The 25,364-nt window shown below is 43.6% G+C and overlaps 6 non-coding genes across 6 annotated transcripts; all 6 read right to left on the minus strand.

Annotated features, from left to right (window-relative positions):
* Window positions 1-489: 489 nt before the first annotated feature.
* On the minus strand, window positions 490-654 carry LOC139339556 (U1 spliceosomal RNA). Its single transcript, XR_011602693.1, has one exon. It is a non-coding gene; the product is annotated as a U1 spliceosomal RNA (small nuclear RNA).
* A 1,098-nt stretch (window positions 655-1,752) lies between these two features.
* LOC139339706 (U5 spliceosomal RNA) lies at window positions 1,753-1,870 on the minus strand. The gene has a single exon (XR_011602835.1). It is a non-coding gene; the product is annotated as a U5 spliceosomal RNA (small nuclear RNA).
* A 373-nt stretch (window positions 1,871-2,243) lies between these two features.
* Window positions 2,244-2,434, minus strand: LOC139339622 (U2 spliceosomal RNA). The gene has a single exon (XR_011602757.1). It is a non-coding gene; the product is annotated as a U2 spliceosomal RNA (small nuclear RNA).
* Window positions 2,435-3,310: 876 nt separating this feature from the next.
* LOC139339532 (U1 spliceosomal RNA) lies at window positions 3,311-3,475 on the minus strand. Its single transcript, XR_011602670.1, has one exon. It is a non-coding gene; the product is annotated as a U1 spliceosomal RNA (small nuclear RNA).
* A 1,105-nt stretch (window positions 3,476-4,580) lies between these two features.
* On the minus strand, window positions 4,581-4,698 carry LOC139339707 (U5 spliceosomal RNA). The gene has a single exon (XR_011602836.1). It is a non-coding gene; the product is annotated as a U5 spliceosomal RNA (small nuclear RNA).
* A 373-nt stretch (window positions 4,699-5,071) lies between these two features.
* On the minus strand, window positions 5,072-5,264 carry LOC139339648 (U2 spliceosomal RNA). Its single transcript, XR_011602782.1, has one exon. It is a non-coding gene; the product is annotated as a U2 spliceosomal RNA (small nuclear RNA).
* Between the last annotated feature and the right edge of the window lie 20,100 nt (window positions 5,265-25,364).

The following is a 25,364-nucleotide window of genomic DNA, read 5'->3' on the forward strand; positions in this document are numbered from 1 at the left end:
TCAGCTTTCCCATTTAAATACCATTAAATACCAATCTTTCCATAATTGTTATTTCAGCTAAAACAGGTCATACATCATCAAACAAAGGGGTGTTTGGAACTCTCCACTGCAAAAGCTTTCTTTTCTTTTCTTTTCTTTTTTCTTTTCTTGACTTTTCTTGACTTATCTTTTAGAATATAATCATTCAGATAGATTTCATAACAATTTCTTGTGGGACACAAAACCCTCTCTAGTTGGCATCCTGCAAAGCTGACCAACTCATCACAGTCAGGTGTCCTGACTCTTTGGTCTGTTTCTGAAAAGTTCAAAACACTTCTGTCATTTGACTAAGACGTGTGGCACGCGCACGTTGGACGTAAAGTTCTTTCTCTCTATTGTAGGAAAAAATAACAAACAGCGACTTGGCATGCGGTTTCTGTCCCTGAGAAAGCAGCCACAGGCCTTGCAGTCACGGCAGACGACCGTTTTGTTTATCTTCAGCACTATGACGAGGGGAGAGCGCGTACGCAGTCCCCCACTACCACAAATTATGCAGTCGAGATTCCCACATGTGGGGAATTCGCACAGATCAGCACATCCCTTAGTGCAACGGATGCGCCTCGCCATGGGTGAACCACCTTGTTGATCATGGTATCTCCCCTGCCAGGTAAGTATGAATTGAAGGTGCCGTTGACAGGCGACTAAGTCCTGGACACGGCAACCTATCTGAGGGTACGGACAAGGCATAATCCCACAGTCAGGTGCCCTTAGCGTTAGCTCACCTTCAGTGGTTGTTGCAGAAAATCACATTGACTCAAAAGATGTTAACTGGCATCCTGCAAAGCTGACCAACTCATCACAATCAGGTGCCCTGACTCTTTTGGCTGTTTCTGAAAAGTTCAAAACACTTCGGTCATTCGACTAAGACGTGTGGTAGGTGCACGTTGGACGTCAATTTGTTCCCTGCTTTTCTATGAAAAAACAAAAAACAAACAAACAGCGACTTGGCATGCAGTTTCTGTCTCTGAGAAAGCAACCACAGGGCTGCAGCAGCATATTCTCCTGAGACCCAGCCTATTCATTTATGTCCTCTGCAGTGGACATTTGGTTTTGGTCTATATCTTTTGAGTCATTTGAGCTACCCTACTAAGTCCTGGTGTGCTCCATAGAGGACATCCTGGCCTTTCCAATGATATCTCACGTGTTTGGGTGGGATGAGGGGAACTTTGTTTTGACGCTGAGACAAAATGGAGACTGCAGCAAAACGCAAATGCCAGGAAAAGAGAAAAGATAAGTCAAATATTGTTAAGATAATGTTTTTTTGGTCATCATATATTTTCTTGTTTAAGAACATGTCAGGAATCATAAATTGGAGTCAGAGTTCAGTTCAAATTTTTGTTAGGAAAAATAATAGTCACGTTATGAATGTTTAATCATGTCAGTTTTGCTCAGTGGTTCAACAAAAGATACAGGCCAAATGTTCAGTTTCATTTAAAAAAATGCATTGACATTCTTGTCAGCCTATTATGATTTCATTGTGTTATGGTAAAGGTGTTCTGTTGGCCACTACAGTGGACATGCTGTAAAATCTGAACTACAAATTTTTTTATTTTTTTTTTCAAAATTTCTAAATTGCGAGTTGTTGTTTTAGCTCCAAAGAGGCAGGAAATCACAAAAGAAAAAGAAAAAGAAAAGAAATTGAAATATACTTTTTTTCTCCCTGAGCGTTTTGTGTGTGTGACCGACAGCAATGCTGATATTCACAAAAGCACGAGGCTCAGCCAAGAGGCAGAGCCGTCCAAAAATAGGTGCAACTCATTGGTGTTCCTTTCCACGGAAGTCTTTAGTAAAAGGCGAAAGACTTGTGCGATATGAAGAGAAACCTGAGTAAGTACGGCCCTCCCCTGTACGGCAGCCAAGACCTGGTGTCGTCCCAGTCACTTCGCTCATGGTAGGCCTCGCTCCTTGTTGCACTGTCCCGACCGCAACCTCTGGCTGCATTTTTATCAGGCCTCATCCCGCCGTCGATTGCCTTTGCTCCTTCCCCCTTCCCCCGCAGCCGTAATGGCTGACACGCAGTGATCGGAGAGCAGGAGACTGCCGGGGTTCCCAGTCAACAGCCAACAGATTGATCTCCTGCAGGTCGACTTGCAACGCAACGAGCGCCCTCCACGCTGAGCCTGGCTTCTTGATCGGCTGTCAAGACGAGCGACGGAGCTCTCGCTCTGCGTCAAGTTTTGATTTTGATTTTGCACAAGGCTGAAGGAAGGTGCACCGTTCCCAGCGGCACTGCAATACCGGGTCGATGCATGGAGTGAACGGAGCAAGCCCCTTTTTCAGCTCCCAGCGCTAAAAATCCATTTAATATGTTGTCCCCGTATAGAGGACATATCAGATATTAAACTGATAAGAACAGATACTACACTTGATCTTAGCCAAAAGGCCGAGAAGCGATGAGGTTCAGCGGTTTGCTGGCCCAGGCCACCCCCTGGAACAGTGCGCACACGTCGTGGTGCAAGCGTTTGACTTGCGCATAAGTAGGGCAGGCGCTGAGCACCTCCACCCAAGCGCTCCCTGGCTCAGCCCTGGCCGTCTTGTGTGTGTCTGTGTGAGCGACGGCGCTGTTGATATTCACAAATGCACGAGGCTCAGCCAAGTGGCAGAGCCATCCAAAAATAGGTGCAAGTCATTGGTGTTCCTTTCCACAGAAGTCAATTTCAATTTTTCCATTTTGTGACGTTTATTAAGTCCATTGCAGGGGTAACGTCAAAGTACACAAATTACTTACACACGATTACATTTAAGATTCAGCTTTCCCATTTAAATACCATTAAATACCAATCTTTCCATAATTGTTATTTCAGCTAAAACAGGTCATACATCATCAAACAAAGGGGTGTTTGGAACTCTCCACTGCAAAAGCTTTCTTTTCTTTTCTTTTCTTTTCTTTTCTTTTCTTTTCTTTTCTTTTCTTTTCTTTTTTCTTTTCTTGACTTTTCTTGACTTATCTTTTAGAATATAATCATTCAGATAGATTTCATAACAATTTCTTGTGGGACACAAAACCCTCTCTAGTTGGCATCCTGCAAAGCTGACCAACTCATCACAGTCAGGTGTCCTGACTCTTTGGTCTGTTTCTGAAAAGTTCAAAACACTTCTGTCATTTGACTAAGACGTGTGGCACGCGCACGTTGGACGTAAAGTTCTTTCTCTCTATTGTAGGAAAAAATAACAAACAGCGACTTGGCATGCGGTTTCTGTCTCTGAGAAAGCAGCCACAGGCCTTGCAGTCACGGCAGACGACCGTTTTGTTTATCTTCAACACTATGACGAGGGGAGAGCGCGTACGCAGTCCCCCACTACCACAAATTATGCAGTCGAGATTCCCACATGTGGGGAATTCGCACAGGTCAGCACATCCCTTAGTGCAATGGATGCGCCTCGCCATGGGTGAACCACCTTGTTGATCATGGTATCTCCCCTGCCAGGTAAGTATGAATTGAAGGTGCCGTTGACAGGCGACTAAGTCCTGGACACGGCAACCTATCTGAGGGTACGGACAAGGCATAATCCCACAGTCAGGTGCCCTTAGCGTTAGCTCACCTTCAGTGGTTGTTGCAGAAAATCACATTGACTCAAAAGATGTTAACTGGCATCCTGCAAAGCTGACCAACTCATCACAATCAGGTGCCCTGACTCTTTTGGCTGTTTCTGAAAAGTTCAAAACACTTCGGTCATTCGACTAAGACGTGTGGTAGGTGCACGTTGGACGTCAATTTGTTCCCTGCTTTTCTATGAAAAAACAAAAAACAAACAAACAGCGACTTGGCATGCAGTTTCTGTCTCTGAGAAAGCAACCACAGGGCTGCAGCAGCATATTCTCCTGAGACCCAGCCTATTCATTTATGTCCTCTGCAGTGGACATTTGGTTTTGGTCTATATCTTTTGAGTCATTTGAGCTACCCTACTAAGTCCTGGTGTGCTCCATAGAGGACATCCTGGCCTTTCCAATGATATCTCACGTGTTTGGGTGGGATGAGGGGAACTTTGTTTTGACGCTGAGACAAAATGGAGACTGCAGCAAAACGCAAATGCCAGGAAAAGAGAAAAGATAAGTCAAATATTGTTAAGATAATGTTTTTTTGGTCATCATATATTTTCTTGTTTAAGAACATGTCAGGAATCATAAATTGGAGTCAGAGTTCAGTTCAAATTTTTGTTAGGAAAAATAATAGTCACGTTATGAATGTTTAATCATGTCAGTTTTGCTCAGTGGTTCAACAAAAGATACAGGCCAAATGTTCAGTTTCATTTAAAAAAATGCATTGACATTCTTGTCAGCCTATTATGATTTCATTGTGTTATGGTAAAAGTGTTCTGTTGGCCACTACAGTGGACATGCTGTAAAATCTGAACTACAAATTTTTTTATTTTTTTTTTCAAAATTTCTAAATTGCGAGTTGTTGTTTTAGCTCCAAAGAGGCAGGAAATCACAAGAGAAAAAGAAAAATAAAAGAAATTGAAATATACTGAAATATACTACTCTCCCTGAGCGTTTTGTGTGTGTGACCGACGGCGATGCTGATATTCACAAAAGCACGAGGCTCAGCCAAGAGGCAGAGCCGTCCAAAAATAGGTGCAACTCATTGGTGTTCCTTTCCACGGAAGTCTTTAGTAAAAGGCGAAAGACTTGTGCGATATGAAGAGAAACCTGAGTAAGTACGGCCCTCCCCTTTACGGCAGCCAAGACCTGGTGTCGTCCCAGTCACTTCGCTCATGGTAGGCCTCGCTCCTTGTTGCACTGTCCCGACTGCAACCTCTGGCTGCATTTTTATCAGGCCTCATCCCGCCGTCGATTGCCTTTGCTCCTTCCCCCTTCCCCCGCAGCCGTAATGGCTGACACGCAGTGATCGGAGAGCAGGAGACTGCCGGGGTTCCCAGTCAACAGCCAACAGATTGATCTCCTGCAGGTCGACTTGCAACGCAATGAGCGCCCTCCACGCTGAGCCTGGCTTCTTGATCGGCTGTCAAGACGAGCGACGGAGCTCTCGCTCTGCGTCAAGTTTTGATTTTGATTTTGCACAAGGCTGAAGGAAGGTGCACCGTTCCCAGCGGCACTGCAATACCGGGTCGATGCATGGAGTGAACGGAGCAAGCCCCTTTTTCAGCTCCCAGCGCTAAAAATCCATTTAATATGTTGTCCCCGTATAGAGGACATATCAGATATTAAACTGATAAGAACAGATTTTTTTTTTTTTTTTTTTTTTTTTTTCCCTTTAATTCATTGCTCACAATACACATACATTTCCAGGTAACTTCCAACATCCATCATAAAATAATAGCAAAGAAAAATAACATGAAATGCATTTTCGCCAGACCTACAATTCACCCCTGATTCCCTGGCATCAACCCAAATCCACCTTTCCATCTCTCTAGAGCAGCATGCCTCCCCCACTTAACAATGTCCCTGTTAACTCTCCCCTTCACACTTGCCTCAACTCTCTTGATTACCCATTCTACATTGTCTTTTCTATTTTTCTGCACAAGGTCCTGCCTTGCCCTCCACAAGTTGCTCTTAACTAGGCTAACAATGAACCAGACCGAGAAAGTAGCCCCACCCAAGACCCGCCCCAACCCTCTTTCGACCTTAGCCCATGACAGTTTTAAACAAGGGACTTTCTGACGTAGCCATGTTTCCACTCTACCCCATACCACCTGAGCAAAGAAACAATCCCACATAATATGTCTCGTTGTCTCCTCTCCTGAACACGTAGACCTAGGGCACACTGGTGATCTTGCCAGCCCATGCCGGAACATAGTTTCCCTTACTGGCAGGCACCTATGGAGACATAGCCAGTTCAAGTCTTTAAGACCATTGTCAAGCCCCCGTGGCTGAATCTCCCTCCACACCCTAGTAGGTGTCCCTACCACTGCTGGTGCAGTTACTCTCTGCACTACCTCTTTATAGAGGACCCTGTGATCTATTCTTACTGCTCCTTCTGATGCCTCTGGATGTGCTCTCAGCCATTTGGCTGCATGGCAATAGTGCCAGGGCTGCTGCTCCGACCGTGGTGCCACATTGGTCCAGTCCATCATCTGTCTTGCCTGATAAGCAAAAAAAAGACGTAGGAAGTACCCCGAGGGATGCCTCACATGATCAGACAATTGCTTACACAGAAAGGACACGAAAATGCTGTCCAGCTTCAGCGGGAGGTGTGGCACGGCTCTGCCCCCTTCTTCAATGCCAGCTAGCATGCGCACCCTTGCCACGTACTCATATCTGCCTCCCCACATGAAGGAGAAAACAAGGCGCATGAGTGGCCTCCTCATACTGACAGGCAGTGGGTACACATATGCCAAGAATAGGAGGGTAGGCAAAATGTCCACTTTCAAGACAAGCACTTTCCCTATCAATGTTAGGTGCCTGCTCTTCCATAGTTGGAGCTTCTTCTGGACTGCCGATAAGCGCTTGGTCCAGTTGACTGTGGCACTGTAGGCTGTCTCAAAGCAGACCCCCAGTACCTTCAGGGGTCCTGTGCAGAGTGACAGTCCCCCTGGCACATCCACCCTCCCTTTCCACTGCCCAAAAAACTTGACTCATGATTTGGCATGGTTAATCTTAGCACCAGCCACCTGACCAAACTTCCTGAAAACCTCCAGTGATCGCATGAGGCATTCATCACTGTCCAGCAGCAGAGTGGTGTCATCAGCGTACTGAGAAAGCTTGACCCTGAGGCCGCCGCTGCCAGGCACCAAGAAACCTTTCACACGCTGGTCAGCCCGTATTGCTGCTGCCAGGGGCTCTATGTACAGTATGTAAAGCAAAGGTGAAAGCGGGCACCCTTGTCTTACCCCAGAATGCAAACTGAACACTTCACCCAGATGACCATTGACTGAAACCCTGCTCCCCACTCCAGTGTACAGTGTGCGCAACCACCCTACAAAACCCTGACCAAAACCTAACCTCTCTAACACCCTAAACATAAAACCCCAATTAACTCTGTCGAAAGCTTTTTCCTGATCCAGGCCGACCACCATAAGCGGCAGGTTCCTGTCCTCTGTCCACGCCACAACATCCCGTATTAGCTGTAGGTTCCATCTCGCTGAGCGCCCTGCCACCCCACATGTCTGGTCCACATGGACCACATGTGGAAGTGCCATGCCCATACGAGTCGCCAAGACCTTTGCCAGGAGCTTATAATCCACACACAGCATGGTCAGCGGCCGCCAGTTACAAAGGTCAGTGCGATCCCCTTTCTTATATAGGAGGGACAACACCCCTGTGGCCATGGACCCACCCATGGCTCCGGTCGAGAGCACTGAGGACAGCACCTCTAACACCACTGGCCCGAGGACATCCCAAAACTTAACATAGAACTCAACAGGGAGTCCGTCAATGCCAGGTACCTTCCTCCTGTTCATCGTCTTGAGAGCCCCCTCTAGCTCTTGGAGGGTAAGTGGGGCTTCCAAAGCCTGTGCTACGTCTCCTGGCACCCGTTGGGTCAGGAAGTCTAAGAAGACCTCCCCCCCCGTCTATGTCCACCTCTTTTTCCATGAAAGTGGTACTATAGTGCTCAGTGGCAACACGCAACATCCCCCCTGCCCCTGACACCACCACACCGTGTTTGTCTCTCAGTCCAGTCAACACTTGTTTTCTCCGACCAGCCTGCACTGAACCAAAAAACCCAGCAGAACATGTCTCTGCATTCTCCATATATTCCCAGCGAGACCGCAATAGGTATGCTCGGGCTCTGTTCTCAAAGATGTCCCTGAGCTGTGCCTTCAAGGAGTCGCAAACCTGCTGAGACACAGGACCACCACAATTTGCCTTAGCGTACTCAAGTTCGAGCAGGCTCTGAAGGTGACATATCACCCTCCGTGCACACCTCATCTTCTTTTTACAGTATATCAAGCAAAATTCCTTAATCCTTCCTTTGGCAATTTCCCACCACTCAATCACCCCAGTGCACATTGATCTTAATTCTATTAAACTATTGAAAAACAAATAGAAAGTCTGCCAGAAAACATCCTCATCCAGTACACTTGTTGTACATACATGTTGAGACGCCAAAACCCCAGTCCAAAAGCCGCTAAGCATGAGCGCACCTCAAACAATAAACAGTCATGATCAGAAAAAAAGACCGGGAGCAGTCTGCCCGCTGTGACAAAATGGAGACTGCAGCAAAACACAAATGCCAGAAAAAGAGAAAAGATAAGTCAAATATTGTTAAGATAATGTTTTTTGGTCATTATATATTTTCTTGTTTATGAACATTGTTTATCAACATCAGGAATCATAAATTAGAGTCAGAGTTCAGTTACAGGCCAAATGTTCAGTTTCATTTAAAAAATGGATTGACATTCTTGTTTTCTTGTCAGCCTATTATGATTTCTTTGGTTTATGGTAAAATTGTTGTTAGTCCGCTACAGTGGACATGCTGTAAAATCTAAACTAAAAATATTTTTACAAAATTCTAAAAAATTCTAAATTGTGAGTTGTTGTTTTAGCTCCAACCAGGCAGGAAATCACAAAAGAAAAAATAGAAATTGAAAGATACTTTTTTCCCAGGCAGCACGGTGACGCAGCAAGTAGTGCGCGTGCCTCACAGCAAGAAGGTCGCTGGTTTGATCCCCGGGTCGGGCTGGGGCCTTTCCGTGTGAAGTTTGCATGTTCTTCCCGTGCATGCGTGGGTTCTCTCTCCGGGCACTCCGGTTTCCTCCCACAGACCAAAAACATGCTTATTCGGTTCATTGATGACTCTTAATTTTCCTTAGGTGTGAGTGTGAGCGTGAATGGTTGTATGTCTTTGCATGTTGCCCAGCAATCGACTGGCGACCGGTTCAGGGTGTACCCCGCCTTCCACCCAATGACAGCTGGGATAGGCTCCAGCCCCCCACAACCCCGAAAGAGATGGTCAGGTATAGAAGATGGATGGATGGATACTTTTTTCCTTTGATTCTTATGAGGATATAGGTCAAAAGGCTGATGAATTTAAGGCACAGTCAATGACCACTTTGTTTATCTTCCACAGTATTGTCACGGTGGAAGGTAGGCGGTAAGCTCCACCCCTTCAATGATGTGCACCTATTGATGGCACCTGCACTCATTAGCACAGCTGGAACTAATCAGCTGGGCTGCTCTATAAGGAGGCTTGTGGCTCTGCTTTAGTTGGCTGTGTAACACTGGATGTTTAACACCTTCAGTTGGCTCTCCTGCTTTTGTGTGTGGCATTGTGAATGAGTGTGTGAATGTTCTTCAGTTTTAGTGTTCTTTCTTTTCGAGAACTCCACTCTCTTCTTTTTAGTGACTCCCAATTTTTTGTCTTCGGGTTCATTTCTTTTGTTCTTCTATCATTTTGATCGACTTAGTGAGTGTTTGTGGATAAGTTAATCCCCATCACCTTTTAGATCCCAAGGGACCCATTTTGTGTTGAGTGCAGTTTGTTTTTTGCTAGTTTCCCCTACCAGCGACCGCCATTAAGTTTTGTTTTGAGGGGAAACGTAACAATTGGGGGCTTGTCCAGGATCTGTGCTAAACTTGTAGGCTGCACAGGAATTTGGTTGGTCACTTTTGTTCTAAGTTTTGTTCACTGTATGAATCATGGAATTTAGTTTGGAGTCATTTCTTGAGAATCCCACTTGGGATGCTCTCAATCACTGTAGAAAGAATGACCTCATTCAGATTGCTCCAAAGTATGGCATCACAGTAGCCTCAGGAAGCAGAAAAGATGTGATAAAACAGGATGTTGTCACTGGTTTACTGGAGAAGCATATTATCAGTCAGGATTCTGAGGCGAAAGCAGAAAGTGTGGCTGAAGAGGGTCGTGAAGAAGGTGACTCTGATACTGATACTGAAGTGAAGTTGAAACGGCTGGATGTGCAGCTAAGCTGGAGCAAATAAGATTTGAACAGATGAGAATGCAGTTGGCTCACCAGGGAAGGCTGAAGGAACAAGAAAAAGAGCAGGCCATTCGTTTAAAGGAGTTTGAATTTGAGGATATTTGTATTAGGTCAAGTCAGCAGGCATATAACCAAAGACTTTGACTTAGCTTGTAACAGCCGCCTTGTGCCACCTTTTAATAAAAAGGAGGTGGATGAATACTTTGTTCTCTTTGAGTGGGCTGCTGACACTCTGAAATGGCCTGAGGAAGGCCATTGTTGCTTCAGTGTGTGTTAGAGGGCAAAGCTCAGAATGTGTAGACGTCCTTGTCTGTTGCTCAGACTTCCGACTATAAAACTGTCAAAGAGAAACGCTGTGTTCTTGAGAAAGTGGCCACCGACTTAAATGAGCACAGAGACCTCACTCTGGAAAAAACGGCTGTGATGGCAGATGAGTTTACTCTCACTCATAAGTCTAGTTTTCCTGCAAAGTCATCAAGCATAAATGTCAAAAGTCCTTCAGCTAAACCCTCACTCTACTCTAAATCAGGGTCCTCCCGAACTCAAAAAACTACTTCAAGTCAAATTGAGTGTCATTACTAGGGTTGAGCCGAATATTCTTTTCTGACGAGTATCCGGTACGGATAAAGCATTTTTGACGAGTACGATCATGATATGAGTAAAACTTGTCAATATCCGTGCTCATGCTAAAGGAAAATCCTCATTGGGTAAGTGACTGTCTTCACGCTTTGTGATTGGCCAGTCACAAACAGCGCCCGCCCCTCCCTACACGAACATGTCTCTGCAGCCCGAGACGTTCCCCACTGTCGCGCACACAGACAGTGACTGATCTCCCAGTGCTTGGCTTGAACCTAGGTCATGTTGCCCTCTTTAGTACTCCTTGGTTTTTCTTCAGCTCGCCTCTGTTTCGGTTTGTATGATATTTAAAGTTACTTGGTGAACTTGTTTCGTAACGTACGCGGTGCATCTGACAAGACAGAGCTGAAAACGGCTCGTGTCGCGTCGGTCACTGCCTCCACTCTGGTCGTTTTTTTTTTGTTTTTTGTTTTTTTTATTACCGTCTACTTGCTCTTAGTTTGGCTGGTGATATAAAGTCAGTTGGAAAACTTTGCTCGTACTGAACGCGGTACTTTTGATACAGTGAAGGCTGACTTATTATTTCCCTGTTTGCCATCATTGAATGTTTGCATGAATCACCAAGTTCACACAGATCATTAAAAAATAAGCAGTCTTACAGACCACTTAAACACGTACACACATATAGCGGAACACACAAATTTAAGTAGCCTATATTAATATTGTTATTGTATATGGCTGCATGCACACTTTCTCACTGCAGTTCATAAAAATAAATATAATATTATAAATATTACAAATTCAGCTTTATATACTGTTGTATATAGGCTTTTTATAGGCTTGAATACAGTAGATATTTTAATTGTTACATAGCACGCATACACACTCACACACACACAGACACACACACACACACACACACACACACACACACACACACACACACACACCTTAACACTGTTTAACTTTGTGTGGGAAAAAAATGCCAAGAACGTTAGATAGTAAAAATAAATAAATAATCGAAAAAAAAAATCAGTTTGATCATAAAAATTAAAAACAAAAACAAAAAAAAACTATAAAAGTTGTGTTGAGTATGGCAACTCTTGTTCATGCATACTTAGCAGTTCATAGTTTCCTACTGCATGTGTTGTATTTATTCATGCACTTAAAAATATTCATGTTCTGAGTTAATAAAAAAAACTTGTTCAGTAAATAGTTCCTTTACTATTGTGATCAAACACACTGAATCTCAATTCTGAGGCTGTTCTGTTATTTATTCATACACTTAAGAATATTCATTTTCTGAGTTTATAAAAACAACTTGTTCTGTAAATAGTTCTCTTACTTTTGTGATCAAAAACATTGATTTGAATCTCAATTTTGAGGCTGTTCTGTAAATAGTTTTCAAATAAACAATAAATATAGCAACTTCTGATCAATCCATATCAATTTCACACTTAAAATAATGTACCGATTTAAGCCCCATCCATTTCAGGTTAAACCACACCCACTCAAAGTACAGATACAGATAATTTAGATGGCTGAACAGATACAGATACAGATACAGATACAGATTAAGATACAGATACAGATAGTGATGTACTCGCTCATCCCTACTTATTACTGAAGCAACCAGATTTTTTTTTTTTCAGGAGAGGTTTTATTACTGCAGTTTTCAAGGCCTGGGGAAACTGACCATACTGAAGAGAATTATTTATTATCTGCAACACATCTGGAGCTATGCAATGAAAAATATTTTTTAAAAAGTTTGTTGGCAGAGTATCAAGGCAGCATGTTGTGGATTTTACCTGTGATACAGTTTCTGTCACCCTTGTATAATCTAGAAGGTTAAAATGTGCTAGATTAACTGGAGAACAAGAAGGCACAGATGGACTTATCATTTTGCCTGAGCTGAAGCTGCGCACTGTTTGTCTTATCCTTAAAATTTTATCTGTAAAAAAGGCTGCAAAATCATTGCATGACTTGTTGGATAGCAGTTCAGGAGGGACTGGTGCTGTGGGGTTTGTCAGTCTATCCACAACAGAAAACAAAGTGCGGGCATTATTACAGTTTCTGTCGATAATCTCTGAGAAGAATGCTTGCCTTCTTTAGTTCATGGTTATAGGTGTGGAAACTGTTTTTGTAACTCTCATAATGAACCTGGAGTTTGGTTTTTCGCCACCTGCGCTCTGCCTGTCTGCAGACTCTTTTCTGGACTTTGACCCGTGTGGTGTTTCTCCAAGGTGCCTTTTTCCTTCCTGACAAAACTTTGGTCTTAATTGGGGCGATGGAGTCAATAAAAGTCATTACTTTGGAACTGAAACTATTTACAAGGTCATCAGTTGAAGCTGAGGGCAGTGTTGGTGATGGTGTAAAAGACTGAGTGAAGACTGCACAGGTGTTGTCATTAATATAACGCTTTTTGATTACCTCTGTTCCACTTTTGTTAAGAATAGCAGGTGTGGTCATTTTAAATGACACACAGTAATGATCAGAAAGAGCAACATCTGTCACCACAACCTCAGAGATATTAAGCCCTTTGGAAATAACCAAGTCTAATATATGCCCTTTGTTATGTGTTGAATGTGTTACGTGTTGAAATAGGCCAAAAATGATCCAGAATGTTTAAAAGTTCTTTAGTACATCCATCTTTGAGATTATCAACATGAATGTTGAAGTCACCCACTAACACAACACAGTCAAAATCAATACAAACCACAAACAGTAGATACTGCAAACTCATCAGAAAACTTTGCATTGTATTTTGGGGGTTTGTGGATGGTTATGAAGACTGATCGACAGGGAGACTTTGATTAAATAGCAACACATTCAAAAGATTCAAACTGATCATAAGAGACTCTCTTGCATTGAATGCTATCATTAAACAAAATGGTGACTCCGCCTCCTCTCTTATGCATTCTTACTTCACTTATGAAACTGAAATTCGGAGGGGCTGACTCATTGAGAACTGCTGCGCCGTTATCTTGTCCTAACCAAGTTTCAGTTAAAAAGTCATTAAGAATGATTTGCCTGCCAAAGACCTAACATTTAAAAGAGCTAACTTAAATGTGCTAAAATGTCCAACATCCCCATGTTTTAGAACATACTGTGGCTGACATGGAATACATGTTAAATTCGATGATGTGATGTTTCTGGAGAGATAGACCAATCTTCTCCTCCTACCTATTGTGACATGAATCAATACAGCTTCCGGCACAATGGGCCCTGGCTTTTCCTTGGAAAAGTCAGGCATCACATTTGCCTTAAAAGCTGGACCCAGAACACATCAGTTACCGTGCTGGGCTCTTACAAGGGGACTGGAGTAGGTTCAGATCAAGCCGTGGAGGGGGTGGAGGTGGTGCCCGTCGGCGCTGTGGTGGTGGAGGGGGACAGGGTGGTTGTAGGGGGCGGGGCAGAATTTGGGGGGACAGGATCCCAGATGGGCGAGGAGTAAGCCTGATACCAGTGCTGTCAAGTTTGTTCATTTGGTCAGTAAACTCCAGCAGGGGGGAGAAGGGTGATGGGATACCCAGTGAAGATGATGAGCTAGATGGAGTTTGGGCAGTTGGAGATGGTGACCTAGGTGGAGTTTTAGTGGTTGGAGTCGGTGAATCCTCATGAGCAGTGGCCCCTGGTGGAGGACATGAGGCATCCCCTTTTTTGCTCTGGCATCCCTCATGGTTAGAGCATACAGGCGGGGGGAGAGTTGTGTAGTGTTATTAGGAGACTACCTTAATTTGATGTTGCATTCGTTGATAAAATAACGGGGCACCACCTTCCTCAGCTAAGAAGGACTGCAGAGATTAAGTGCTATAACGCTGATAAAATACTAACGAATGAACTAACAGTAAACCAGTCTGATAATCTGAAGTGTAAACTCTGGATACAGGGATCGTATATATTCAGTTCAAAAGGACACCGTCTAACCAGGACTTATATCAAAATATCATTTATTAAGCAGAATTATGGATAATGAGTGATGTATCATGAATAATAAGACAGAAGATGGGAGATGATATGACAAAACACACAAGAAACCTATGGCAGCAAAATGGTAATTAAATTGGCGATAGTGAGAGGTAGTTGAAAGGGAATAATGGGGACGCAAACATAAAGTTAGAGAATTAACGAGTAGTTGAGAGAATTTGGATAAATTAGCAGTATCTTAACCTCACGGACCAACTCTTATTCAAACCCGCTTAGCATGCCTACTTGACTGATGGCGTCCCGTTGTGCTCTGCTCCGAACTAACTCGAGGATGCCCAGATGGTCATCCTTGGCTCGATCAACTCAGTGGTCTGGTGAAGGCCAAGCGCACCAAGGTGGAGAGCTGATATTGGACGGTGACGTCTCTGGAACTGGTTCTAGAGTGTCGGTTACAGATGAGGGACTGCTCCGGACGGTTGTTATCCGGACCAAGGATCAACAGCTGGCTGCAGGGTTTGGTTTGGTCGAGTCCGTGACGGATTATTTTAGACTAACAGTACAAATTAAGAGTCTCTTCGATGGTCGGTCGAAAAAGGCTACAAAATTATTATTATTTGACTAAATTTACTGATGTTAAAACAAAACGTTTGGCTAAATAAAAAGGTTAACTTGAAAGCTTGCGGCAAATTATAGAAACACGTCTTCTGAAAAATGAATCACGCTACTCGGTATGGCTTTTGAGTAGCTCGAAGACGGGAAAAACTTTAAGAGCAAAAACGACTGTGCAAAACTAAAAGACAAAACTAAACATAACCTAAGGCAAGACGGAGTAACACGCACTGTGAGTAACGAGCGCACTGTGAGTAACGAGCGCACGTACTGTGAGTAACGAGCGCACGCACTGAATTCATGCTGCGGCTGCAGACATTTAAACCTCGCTCCAGAGGCGTGTCTAATGGGCAGGCCGTCGAACATGTGAGACGCTTTAGCCTCAAGGAGCTGAATTAATCCATGACTCACACGAGGGGCTCATCTGCTTCTCACTATGGTCAATCACATATAATTTCAATAACAAATTTTCAATGACATTTCAACATTGTTCACAGCATGCATCAGGCACTTCCTATGGTTGGGTGACAACATGAAATGATAATCCTGGTACAGTTTCATCCCAACATGAATAATGATTCAATGTATAGCTAATACAACAACAAAAGAAATAGAAAGAGATAAAGAAGGAAATAAAGATAAAGAAATTACGAAATAAAGAAATGCAGACGATATTTGCCAAAATGATTATCATCCTTATGATTATTCCTTAATAAAGGTCTTATAAAGCACAGTCAACTTCAAACCCTACGAACCCTTAGATAATAGGAAGGCTCCATTGCAGAGCCTCAGGCAAATCTTAAAACAAAGTTAGATTCACAGCTTGTCATGGGACATGAGAGAACATGGGCATCATATAGATCATGAGTTTAGCCATGTGAATATGTCCAGTGTTGATTCATACAGAGATGCAATTGTCAGGTATACCAAGAAACAAAGTCCTCTGGCTTACAAACAGTTCATTTTAAGGTTGGCTACTGCAACCCATCAGCAGACTCTGTTTGTGGATTCAGTTGAAGCCTGGCCTTTGTTCTTCCCAGCCGGCTTTACTTCCTTAGGGCTATTGGGGGACCATTAGTATTGATATGGGACATCCTGTTTCTCTTCAAAATCACACTTCATTATGAGCATTCTAGATGGTCTACAGTTCAATCAGACTGGTTTCCAACTCTGTTTCTCATGAGAAGTCAGAGAGGGTAAGAGAAGGTCAGTTAGAGGCTAGTTCTGCTACAGTTGGTTCTCCTTCATGTTTTGGTGTTTGCTGCTTTAGTTCGGATTCCTCTTGTCTCTTGTCCTTGGGAGTGGGAACAGTGTGATGCCGGAAGAAAGATAGGTTGGAGGCAAAAAGTTTTACTCCTGACTTGTTTAGGGAAAGTCCATCTCCTTTGAAAAAATGTCTGCAGTCCCAAAAAAAGTTAAAATTGTCAATAAAATGCACTGAGTGGACATCAAATGCAGTTGAAAGCTATCTGTTTACTGCCAACAATCTGCTGAATCTCTCTCCTCCTTCTCTGACTGGTGGTAAGGGCCCACTGAAGAAGACTTCAGTATTCAGAGAGCTTACTGCATTTAGCAGTTTACCTAAATCTCGTTTGAGCACTTCAGATTGTCGTTTCGCAATATCGTTTACCCCTGTGTGCAGTACAAGGTATTTCAGAGTTGGACTTAGTTAGAGTTAGGATAGAGTTAGAATTCTATCAGTCATGTTGGAGACTGTATCATCAGGAAAGCACAACACTTTTGTGTTTCTGCTGCACATTATTTCCACATCTTTAATAGCAGAATCACCAACAACCAGAGTCTCAGGACCAGTCAGTAGCTTTCCTTGTAGCTTTCTAGCTTCTGACTTCCTGTCAGGCCTTGAGTCCGAGAAGTTGTCCAGGTTTTCAGTTGGACATCCGGGGTCCTGCAGTAGTGCGGCAAACCGATTTTGTAACTGCACACTAGCTGGTTTGGGAGCTTTGTTGCTCATCTTCCCTTTAGCTTTCATCCACGGCTGTGTCTTACTCTGCATAGGTGTTGAGGAGGATGATAACGCAGGCCAGCCTGTCGCATCACAGATCTCTGGGCGCTGGGTTCTACCTGTTGGACGTCTCCCCATATCAGCTGATTTACTCTTGGGCTTTGCCCCGAGAGCATTCCAGGGAGGACTAATACTGGCAGACTTATTACCCGGTACACAGCCCTTTAGTTTCGTAGGAGCTGTATCAGAGCTAATTAGCTGGATGTTAGCATTCTCCAGTCCGCTGTTTTGAGTCAGCAGCAAAGTGCTGTCATTTCCACAAGATCCGTTCACTTCTGCGTTTATTTCCAGACGCTGAACTTTAGTTTCCAGCACTGCAACCTGCTGCAGAAGTTTGTAGAGGTCATCTGTGGAGAAAGGAGGCATCTTGGTGCTAGTTAGCTTTAGCTGCCAGCAGGCTTTTTCTGTTAGTAGGCCAAAGCAGGCTATTTCTGTCAGTAGGCCAGAGCAGAGTGTATCCGTGAAATATCAGAGGTCACAAGGGTCATCCACAACTTTTAAATATTTGTCCATATAATATGTCTTTAGATGTCCAATTCAGCCAAAAATGAAAACTTTCAAGTTTAAGGAAAGTTAAAATAAATACAAAAAACAAGATGGGAAATCATTTGCCCAGACAGAAACCAGCTAACAGAGGAGGAGGAGGAGTTATGGTAGGCAGTAAGCTCCACCCCTTCAATGATGTGCACCTATTGATGGCACCTGCACTCATTAGCGCAGCTGGAACTAATCAGCCTGGCTGCTCTATAAAAGGAGGCTTGTGGCTCTGCTTTAGTTGGCTGTGTGACACTGGAGGGTTTAGCCTTTAGTTGGCTCTCCTGCTTTTGTGTGTGGCATTGTGAATGAGTGTGTGAATGTTTTTAAACTACAGTGTTCTTTCTTTTCCAGAACTTCACTCTCTTCTTTTTAGTGACTCCCAATTTTTTGTTTTCGGGTTCATTTCTTTTGTTCTTCTATCATTTTGATAGAATTAGTGGGTGTTTGTGGATGTTATTACCCATCACCTTTTAGACCCCAAGGGACCCATTTTGTGTTGAGTGCAGTTTTTTGTTAGTTTCCCCTACCAGCAACTGCCATTAAGTTTTGTTTTGAGGGGAAACATAACACTATGATGAGGATGAGCGCGCACGCAGTCCCCCACTACCACAAATTACACAGCCCTAATGGTTTGTGGGCCTAGGCCATCCCCTGGAGCAGGGCACACACGCTGCGTTGTAAGCATTTGACTTGCGCATAAGAAGGGAGAGCGCTCAGCACCTCCACCCAAGTGCTCCCTGAGCGTTTTGTGTGTGTGACCGATGGCGATGCTTATATCCCCATATTGAGGACATTTCAGATATTAAACTGATAAGAACAGATTTTTTTTAATTGTTCTTAGCACATACATATACATTTCCATGTAACATCCAAACCAAAACCAAAAGCAACATGAAATGCAATTTCAGAAGACCCACTATTCACCCCTGAATCCCCGGCATCAGCCCAAACCCACCTTTCCATCTCTCTAAAGCAGTATGCCTCCCCCACTTAACAATGTCCCTGTTAATTCTCCCCTTTACAATCGCCTCAACCCTCCTTGTCACCCATTCTATTTTTCTGCACAAGGTCCTGCCATGCCATCAAGTTGCTCTTAACTAGGCTAACAATGAACCAGATCGTGAAAGTAGCCTGACCCAAGCCCTGCCCCAACCTTCTTTCAACCTTAGCCCACGTCAGTTTTAAACTAGGGACTTTCTGATGTAACTATGTTTCCACTCTACCCCATACCACCTGAGCAAAGGAACAATCCCATATAATGTGTCTCGTCATCTCCTCTCCTGAACACGTAGACCTAGGGCACACTGGGGATCTTGCCAGCCAATGCCGGTACATAGTTTCCCTTACTGGCAGGCACTTATGGAGACATAGCCAGTTTAAGTCCTTAAGACCATTGTCAAGCCCTCATGGCTGAATCTCCCTCTACACCGTTGTAGGTGTCCCAACCACTACTGGTGCAGCTATTCTCTGCACATTCTCTTTATAGAGGACCCTATGATCTATTCTCACAGCTGTTTCTGACGTCTCTGGATGTGCTCCCAGCCATTTGGCTGCATGACAATAGTGCCAGGGCTTCTGCTCCGACTGTGGTGCCACATTGGTCCAGTCCATCATCTGTCTTGCCCGATAAGCAAAAAAAGAGACGTAGGAAGTAACCTGAGGGATGCCTCACTGGGCAAGACAATTCCTGACACAGAAAGAACACAAAAATGCTGTCCAGCTTCAGCGGAGGTGTGGCACGGCTCTGCCTCCCTCTTCAGTGCCAGCCAGGATGTGCGTCCTTGCCATGTACTCATCTGCCTCCCCATATGATGTCTAACACATGGAATCTGAAAATATTTGGGGGCACCAGGGCAGCCAGGTAACACAGTGCTGCTCATTGCATCTCATTTACATACAGTCCAACCCCCTAACCATTGTTGTTGTGAAAATTCTCTGCTGCTGGTGAAGAATGAAATAGAGACTTCTGCTGGCCGACAAGGTTTTTATTTTCTTTGCAAAGAAAAGGTCAATCATCACACGAGCGGTAGAATGAAGAAAGACCCCAAGCATGGGGAGAGCTAAACATTTATACCTTAGGAACGCCTCCCCTACCCAAAGGTGTGTATTCGCACCTTTTGGTCTGCTGTAGGTATCGGAGCCGACTACCTAGGGGGTGGCTCACACTGGAGACATCCTGCAGGACTTTGTATGTAGATGTTAAAAGGTCTAGACATCAGAATTTAAAATACAATAGGATCTGATATCCTGGTGAGGAAATGGGAGGTGGGGTGTCTCAAGTAGATGAAGTATAAGGAACTGAAATTGCCATTACATTGTTCAAACTAACTAAACTAAACTAATACGAGTAGGTTGAACAGGGTATCCGCGGGGTTTTAAAAAGTATTAAAAAGTGACAAATCAAAATTGCCAAATTTAAGGCCATTAAAAGTGTTACATGAAGTTTTAGAGGTATTATTTTTTTTAAATATGTATTATTTTTTCAGACTATATGGTGTCCTACTCTGATTGAAATTCCATGTGCTAAAGTTCGCGTTAGTTCGTTTAAACGTGGGCTTTAGCATATCTCGGCACGTTATCAAGGATCTCAAACCTGAAGTCTCAACTCTGTAAGCGATCTTTGATGCTGACGTCATATTCAGTCGTCGTTCGACATCTGCGCGCTCTGCTCAATTGGTTAGCCAACTGGCTGGCTAACGTTTGACTTGCTTGCATAGCCTATCTCGTCCAGAGCCATCATCGTTGTTATGGGCAAATGCAAGTCTTCTGACACCTGGTTGGAAGACCCAGCGTTTAAGGACTGGCTTAGGCCTGTGATAGGGAATAACCGGCAGGCTTATTGTTTGGTTTGTAAAAAAAGCATCAACTTGTACTGGATGGGAGCTAACGCACTTCGGTCGCATATGCAATCCATCAAGCATAAAAATGGAATTCGCGGTCGGCGACAGCAGTTAACTCTACCACTCTCAACTTTCTGTGCTGCTGCATCACCACCACCACCACCACCGCCGCCGCCGCCGCAAACTAGCTCCGCGGTACAAGCCAACGTTACGGCCCCAGCAACGATGCCTGACCTCCGGATGACTATGGGCGCCACACCAACACTGCGCACCGAGGCTCTGTGGTGTCTAAACACTGCAGTTAAACACCACTCAATGAATTCCAACGAAGGAATTGCGGAGCTGTTTAAAGAAATGTTTCCTGACTCTGACATCGCAAAGTCATTCATCTGTGGAAAAGACAAAACCGGTTACATCATCAGATTTGGACTAGCATCGTTCTTCAAAAAACAGCTTGTTGATGGCATCAACAAGGCCAGGCCATCCGTATTGACGTTTGATGAGAGCCTCAATCAGGCATCAAAGAAGAAACAGCTTGACATCCATGTTCGATACTGGGTGGATGGTCGTGTCCAATCCAGATACTTTGGATCTCAGTTCTTGGGACATGGAAGGGCTGATGATTTGTTGCATCACATCAAGGTAAGTTTATATTCCTGTGGTCACTCATTAGAAGAGTTATTTATTTTATTGTAAAGCTAACAACAAAAGGACGCGGCTATGTATACAACACTGTTTAGAATCCATTTGGCCCACTTTAGAGGACTTTCGGGTGTTTTCCTCTTTATCGGTAACGTTGAATAAAACCATGGAGGCAGCCATGTTGCCTATCACTATTGTAGAAATGTAAGATTTGGCTTAGGTTTTGCTGTTGGTAAAAAAAACAAAAAACAAAGTAATTTTATTGCTAAAATACCAACTAATAATTGAAATTAAATGTGTATGTAGTAGTGCTTCTTCTTAGTCCCAAGTGCCAAGCTTTGTGAATGTTGAGATCTATTTTACTGTATCTGAATGATTATTTGTAACAGCCTTTCACCTGTGTCTATTCACAGCAATGTGTTACACAACTGAATATGAGGGAACTACTATCAGTTGGCATGGATGGCCCCAATGTGAATTTCAAGTTGGAGGATCTTCTCCAGAAAGAGCATGCAGAGCTCTACGGAGGTGCTCGGGTTGTCACGGTTGGAAGCTGTGGACTTCACACCCTCCACAACGCTTTAAAGGCAGGCTTTACTATGTGGCAGTTGGAAAAACTTCTGCGAGCCATGCACTTCCTCTTTCATAATGTTCCTGCCAGGAGAGAAGACTTCACTACCCTGACAGGGTCTTCCTGCTTTCCCTTACCATTTTGTGGCCATAGATGGGTCGAAAATGTTCCTGTGGCAGAGAGAGCAGTTGAAGTTTGGCCAGTGCTGATGATGTATGTGGATGCTGCAGAGAAAAAGAGCGCTCCAATCCCCTGTACAGCCTCATATGACATCATAGTAACAGCACAAAAGGATCCTTTCATTGTTGCAAAGCTCCAGTTCTTTCTGGCAATTGCACAGACTTTCAACCCCTTCTTGACAAAGTTCCAAACTGATGAGCCAGTGTTGCCCTTCTTGGCCAGAGAATTGACTGAGCTGCTGATGGTAATGATCGCTGTAAAATTTAATATAATTGCTTGCATTTGATGAATCTGTATGTAAATGGCTTGATTACTGACTGCCTGTTTTGCTATTTTAAGAGTTTACTGAGGCGGTTTGTTCAACGAGAGCTCCTCCAGGACCTCACACCCCTGCAGCTGATCAAAATAGATCTGACGGATGAAAAGAACTTGGTCTCCCCTAGGAGTGTAGACATAGGCCTGGGTGCTGAATCTGCCATCAAGGTAATTTTGATATATATATATATATTTTTTCTTTTCAGAGATGCACATTTGTTTTGGGTTGCCTGCACAATGAACCAGGATGTATGTTGTAGTTAACTTTTGTCATTTAGTAGTACAACTACTGCTACTACTATTTTCTAGCCTGCTACTACAACTACTAAGAAGAAGAAGAACAAAGAAATAGGGATAAAAAAGTAAAACAGATTTGTTTTCCAAAGCATTTGCAGTGAACATTCATTAATGTTCCTCATTTGGTAGGAACTTCAGAGCAAACCAGGATGCAAGGTTGGTGAGCTTTCTGTGCTCACCTTCAGGCGAGAGTGTTTGCAGGGCCTGGTTAAGGTGATTGTGAAGCTACAGGAGAAAAGCCCCCAGAAATTCCCAATGGTCAGGCAGATTGCATGCTTGGATCCTGGAAAGATGCATCAAGATCCTGATTGGTGCATCAGGCAGATGAAGAGTATAGGTCAAACATTCCTCCAGGGCAAGCAGCTGGCAGGTGGCATCCCAGCTGGTAAGAAAATATTGTATAGGGACAGTCAAAGTGTATAAGTTATTCAGATTGATTAAAGCCGTGTGTGAGAAGTCTAATTAGCAAGATGGTTTTCTGCATTCTTCTCTCAACAGTGAGGAAGTGTCAATGCTTTATCAATGAATAAATTCTGAAAAAGTCTTACACATTCCTAGCTCTATGTAGATGTTATAACATGATGCTTTGATATATGTATTGTCAAATGGGTGACTACTGAATTTAAATGACCTATTAATTACCTTAATTTCTGTGTCAATGTTGTAGGTGATGTGATCATTCAGCAGTTCATATCATTGCTGTCTCTTGAGGGCAGAGATGAACGCTTCCCCTCTTTTCAGCCTTTGAAGCAGCGTGTGGATGTGTTTCTACACTCAACGCTCAGCACATCCTACACTGACCTGTTAAGGTTCTGCCAGAGCCTTTTACTTCTAGCACATGGACAAGCGACTGTGGAGAGAGGCTTCTCCATAAACAAGGAGGTGGAAACGTGTAACCTTCTTGGTGAATCCTTGGAGGCACTGAGGTTAATCTGTGACAATGTCAGTAGCTGTGGTGGTGTTCTGAAGGTGCCTTTAACCAAGGAACTGCTGGCCTCTGTGGCCTCAGCAAGGTCCCAGTACAGGCTATACCTTGAGCAAGAACGCAAAAAGAGGGAGAGTGCTGCTCAGACACTGAGGAGGAAGGCTGCAGAGGAAGAACTAGAAGAGCTCAGACAGCAACGCAGAGTCCTGGATGATGTTTGTGCCATCCTTGAAAATGATGCAAACAAGTTGGCTGAGGAGGCAGAGGGGAAGGCTGGGTCAAAAATGGCCCAGCTAATTACCAAATCCAATACACTCAGAAGGAGATACAAAGAGAAAAAAGAGGAACTGGTTAAAATGGACAAGATTATTGAAGAAAAGGCCATGCAATTAAGGTATTTGCCATAAGATTCTTTTGCTCATGAATTCATATTAGGCTTATGTATGTTTACATGTTTATGTTAAAATCAAATAATAGCAGTTCACCAGTTCATGTAGTGGATGTCAGTTTGTAATGTATCAACAGTTCATGCAGTGAATGCCAACCAGTGTGCTGGATCTCTTCGTTGTACATTTTATGTAGTTTTTTTTATTTTTATTCACGAAGTGAAATAAATGTGCAATATGGGGTCAACATCATTGAGTCCCTAAATTTATTCTGTTGTGTATAGTGTTCCATAGGTCAAAATCTGAGTAAATGTTAGTAGGTCGCTGATTAACACTTGCAACTCAGTGTCGTGATGGTTTTAAAAAAAATTCTGAAGGTAGTAAAAAAGGTATTAAAAGGCATTAAATTTAACTTAAGGATTACTGTATATACCCTGTTGAACAATGGCTATCAAATGGAAATGGAAATTCTTTTGTTAGAAAAAGGCCCCGAATAAAAATGAAAAACAAGAAAGGTAATACACTTAAAAGTTAGAAGGAGCAAATGTAGATACTTATTTCTGATATTAAATTAAATAAAATAAATTCTGTCACTCTGTGGTGCAGTGGGATGGATCATTCTGTTGCTGAATGAGCTGAATGAGTCAAGTCAAGTCAACTTTCTTGTCAATGTTACTTTTTGTACAGGACGTTAACAGAGGCCGGCACTTGATGATCATAAACTCCACGAGGGGTGAACAGTGTCTACAAATCACCACGGCGTCTTGACACCAAGCATCCCTAAGGTAAACACAGACCCTGCCACCGCAGTGTTAGCCACAGCATGTTAGCCAGTCCAGCTGGATGGCGGAGTCCAGTATGCTGTTATTGAGCCATGTTTCCATAAAAACGAAAACACAGCACTCTCTCACGGTCTTCTGGGTCGATCTCAGAAGGTGTATATAGTCCACTTTGTTGTCCAAGGAGCCTACATTGGCGAGTATGATAGATGGTATAGCTGGCTTGTGTGGATTCGCCGCTAGCCTAGCCCAGATACTCCTGTGCTTTCCCAGCATCCGCCTCCTCTCACATCGCCTGCAGCACTTCCTCTGCGGGTGTGCTGCAGTAGTAGGGGTTGGTGTAACTCAGCTTAACTTAATGCGTGCCGGGTTTAACCTGCAGATTTCTGTGTTGCCGATGTCAAAAAGAGTCCCACAGCTGTATGTGCGCATTGGGACAAACAAGAGCGACGAAAACATAAAATCAGTGGAACATACCGACAAAGACAAATATGTAGACACCACATTATCGGGACAGAGAGGAGCCGCTGCATGTGCACGCGCCGCCATCACTACTACTACTCTTTGTCGTATTCTTTGTCGTATTCATCTTCGGCTAAGGTCAGCTGTATATTAGGGATGTTCTCCAGTGTAATGACATCACTCTCGTCGATTTCTTCGGTTTCATTTTCTAGTTTGGGTTCAGAATCAGAAGTGAGATCGCCGTCAGCATAACCAGAAGCTGCATAAGTAGCTATGTGGTCCCCTTTTAACATGCGGCTGATTAGCCGAAAAAAAGAACAGAAGCACGTGAATATCCATGAATAGCCAAAGAAAGCCAGTATGCTAATTTATTGTTGAATCGCCACACCGCCAACTAGGACCGAGAATCTCCTCTA

The sequence above is a fragment of the Chaetodon trifascialis genome, chromosome 11 (genome assembly GCF_039877785.1).
Source record: "Chaetodon trifascialis isolate fChaTrf1 chromosome 11, fChaTrf1.hap1, whole genome shotgun sequence".
Classification (NCBI taxonomy): Eukaryota; Metazoa; Chordata; class Actinopteri; order Chaetodontiformes; family Chaetodontidae; genus Chaetodon; species Chaetodon trifascialis.